We start from the raw sequence: 4,503 nt of genomic DNA, 5'->3' as shown, positions 1-4,503 counted from the left end.
AAAGGGATGCACAATTTTGTCCGATTTTCTTGGTATCAAACATTTTTTAAACCAATCTTTTACTGATAGCCATTTATATTGCTTCCAGTTCTTTGCTATTGTAAAAAGCCAATTTTTCAGGGTGAGGGGATCCCCAGGACTCGAACGGGTCCTCAAGACCATCTCTGTGATTGTGGAAAATATTAACGACAGACAGACAGACACCGGGGCACAGGGGCTCCTTGTCCCATGTCAAGGCTGAGAGAGAGAATGTATTTTCCAATGGGTGTATATCATGGGGCTTACAGATCTTTCATATGGCATGCACGTCAGACAGCTAACATCATCAATAGGTAATCTTATAAGCAGGTAGCCTAATAAACGAGCAATAAGATAAGGCAGTGTCTTGACCTAGTGCTCACTGACCTCAAGCCCCCTGAGCCCTCTCTAGGGGGCTGCTACGTTTATGGTGGTTGGCTGTGGAACCTGATTGCTTTTATCTACAGAAAACCTTTAGGCATTATAAAGTAGTCAGACACAGAAATGATTCATCTTATATGGTGGCTCCTTTATGACAGTTCCTTTATGGGTATTAGAGGGACTGTGTCCATTCATGAGAATGTATATTAAAGTTTATTTATATCTCATCACTTTGAGAGTCTTCCCGCATCAGAGTTAGCTTTCCAGACCCATCGTGATGAGCACGGATTATTTATTTAGGTGTATGACATTCTCATCCAGTCCCTCCGTTTACCACACCAATTTATGAACAATATTTGTGAGCATATTTGTATATGTTGCATTTTTTGTACTAGACTAAATCCATGTAACTTGCATCCGTTAATTCATTAAAGTGTAACTCATCTGAGAAATCATCTAAAATCTTCTGGAAAGCAAATAAAATATAGCTTGGCAATTATTTTTGCCCACTAGAAAGCAGTCTGTAAGAGTAGGAATTGTGTGTCTTAATAATCAACATCCCCAGCATTAAATTAGTTCTTGGGCTTCAGTACATATTTGTTGCAGCAACAATAATGATGAACATTTATTACACTCAAGGCACTGTTCTAAGGATATTACTTCAGCCAACTTAAGGCACAGATAGATTACATCTATTTTGCAAATATGGAAACTTCTAAAAAGGTTAGAGCTTGCCTAGTTTCATACAAGTAAATGGCGACACTGGGAGTTAAACAATTTTGCATAATGTGTAAGCACTACATTATACTTTCTTGTTTAATAAATGAATAGTCAATCTTTTAATTTATTTGGCTGATCAACAATTACCAACTTTTTTCCCCACACGAACATTGGAAGGTATGGCCTGCCACTTTGTAAGAATCAAACTTGTTCTATGATTGCCTGGAACTACCCTGCACTTGCTGCATAATGGTACTGTTCCTGGAATTGATATACTGGGCGTAACACCACCACCACATCAGAAAAAACCTCTGCTGGGTGGAGTTTTCATAGTATGCATTTTTCCCACTAGGCAAGCATAGAACAACTCTCTCTGAGTTAGTGCATCCAGTGGCATCGCCTGGGAAGGTTGTCTTCAATCACAGTGAATTTTTTAATGAAAGTAGTTTTGCTCAAACCTTGTTTTTTGTGATGCCCTGTTTAAGAGAATAGGTGCAGCTGTGAAATTTTGTTTCCTGCTCGAGAAATATGCTGCAGAAACTGTTGCGAGATGATGCTCATTTCTCTTTTGCTGTGAGGGGGATAGTGCATTTGGAGTTTGTTCCATCCGATCAGACTGTTATCAAGCTTTCTATTTAGAGGTTCTGAAAAGATTGCATGACTGTGTAACAAAAAAGGCCTGCTTTGTGGCAGATGGGGGACTGGTTTTGCCACTATGACAATTTACCTGCTCACGCAGCCCTGTCAGTGTGCCAGTTCCCCATGCACCTTACTCACCTGACCTCACTGTGCAACTTATTTTTGTTTCGCAAATACAGAGACATGACAGGACAGCGAGTTGACGACAAAGGAGAGGTGAAGGGGAAAAAACAAGGGAGGTGCTGTCAGCCATCCAAACAAATGGGTTTAAAAATAGTTTTAAGAATGGAATTGCAGATTTGACAAATGTATTAAGTGTAATGGAGAGTACTTTGAAGGTGATAAGGTTGTTTTATTTTTTAAAAATTAAATACATAGCTTTGATAAAAAAAATCCATTTTGGCGGGCTACCCCTGTATGTGCAGGTATAAGCTAGAATTTCTCTTTACCTACAGAGGATATGGATATGTAAACAGAATATTTGCCTTGTATTACAAATAAAATCATGAGCCTAGATCTACAGCTTGGGTGCAGAAAGCAGAACTTTATTACTTGTACTTCAGCTACAACCACTGCTGCCTCCTTTGGCTCTGCTGATTACTACAACTGGAATGCCCCGTCCATCACCCACTATAGAACACCTAAGCAGCTTCCACTGAAGCCTGAGTTTGCAGAGGTTATGTGGTGGACAGCTAACCACAAGGTTAGCGGTTTGAACCCATCAGCCACTCTGCAGGAGAAAGACAGAGCTTTTTACTCTCATAATGAGTTCCAGCCTCAGAAACTGAAAGGGGGCAGTTCTTCCATGTCCTATAGTGTGACCATGAGCTGATAGCAACTCAATGGCAGTGAAGTTTCTGGTTTTCTTTCTTATGCTACTCATTGAAATATTACATACTCAACATACCTTATGTTAATTTTGTAAAATCCTCTTTTCTCACATCCACTATTCTCTTTAGATTTTTGCTTTTTTCCCCCCTTCACATTCCCAAACTCCAACATATATCATAATATCTTGTACATAGATTGAAATATTGGTTTTGTGTTGTGTTTGCATCAGTGAATGAATAATCTCAGGAAAATGTATTTTGAATTGCTTATAAGAACTTAAGTAAAGAAGACTAATATTTCAATATTACATATTTTATCATTTTAAATTAGATGAAATGGTTCCTACACCCAAGCCCACAGCCATCGACTCTAATCCGATTTTTTTGACCCTGTATAGAGTTTCTGAGACCAAACAGTTTCGGGATCAGATCCCAGTAGTCTCATCTTGTTCCCTCACGTCTGCTGGTAGATTTGAACTGCTGTACAATGTTTACCTGACAGTGCCATGAGGGCTTTTCAATGAAATGATTAGGCATGTATTTTTCACAGGACAATTTGTTTGTTGTTTTAGTTTACAAGGGCCTCAAGAAACAGCAATGTAAAGTTCCTTTCACATCTGCTTTCATTTCGATAAGACCTTTTGTTCCCTTTATGGTTGCTAAAATCAACTTTGCTTCCATCCACAACTTCAGTTCCTTTTTCTGTTAGGAGGCGGTTTAGGGACTTCAATGATAAATAAACTTAAAGGGATGAGTGGCCATAACATCCCTCCACCCCCACCCCAGGGCTATGGTGTATTCCTGTTAGAGAATTTAATACTAAATTTGTTTTCAAGTGTTTATATAATACCAAATATTTTAGCTAACTTGAATGAGGACTGTTCTTGAATCCTGTTCTGCATGAAATAATAAAATGTAATCCCTTCTTCATATATATTAAAAAAACAAACAACTTCAGGAATGCTCACTCTCTTCATTTAATAGGATTATGCTTTGTTGATGGCAAAGGCAATATAATAGCAGAGCCTTCGGGCCAATTCTTTCTCTTCCCCAAGAGGAGTTCTCTATCCATTACCCATAGCCAAAGGACAAAGTTGAAGGTTTTTGTTGCTGGCAGTTCAAGCAACAAGCCAAGGAGGCAGTTCAAACAACTGTGATCAGTCTTTTAAAAATGTCATTGTTCATGTAAATTAACTGTGGTCCTTGGGTGCCACCAACATCCTTGGATTGATTGAATACATAATCGGGTTTTATCTATTTCTATTTGGTGTAGAGTATGTTTCTTTTAGAAAACATCTAACCCTGAAGACTTCACATTTAGTTTGGGGTTAGTGCTTTTGGATTGTTTCTTTTGAGTTTCTGGTGTGATTTAAAATAGCCTTAGCATTTCAAAAGGATAATGTAAAGGTTTGTGTATTACCTTGGAGCTCTTCTAGATAAACTCTTTTTTTCATTTGTTATTTCCTGGGTAAATGGTAAAATTTGGATTCCCCAAGGATGTTTATAATTACTGACTAAAGTGAAACTTTAAGAAAGCACCTTTCTTCTATTATTGCCTTCCTATTATGAATTATACATTGTAAATAGTGCCTCCAGCTCTAAAATACAAACTTGATAATATACAGGTCATGTGAAAAGAAACACTGTAAAATTTAACCTCTTCATAGAAAGCTGAGCTGTTACATAGTTCAGAATGACTTCTCATTTATATTACTATGAAGTTCTTCATCAGAGTTTTTATAGATAAAATTCTGTTTGGGGCTAGCTGTTGATGCCCCCTACTGTTTCTAATTCTGTTGTAAATCTCCAAACTTTATTTAAGAAAGTCTTTGGGGAGACATGGCAAGCATTACTTTGTATGTACATGCTAGCTTTCTGAAAGGCAGCTTGCATTCCAGGTTAAATGTAGGGCTTG

Source organism: Echinops telfairi, unplaced genomic scaffold (genome assembly GCF_000313985.2).
Source record: "Echinops telfairi isolate 266 unplaced genomic scaffold, ASM31398v2 ScPeMD7_7469;HRSCAF=8507_1, whole genome shotgun sequence".
In the NCBI taxonomy this organism is placed as follows: domain Eukaryota; kingdom Metazoa; phylum Chordata; class Mammalia; order Afrosoricida; family Tenrecidae; genus Echinops; species Echinops telfairi.
The sequence above is the reverse complement of the archived record's forward strand: the minus strand, read 5'-3'. Positions refer to the sequence as shown.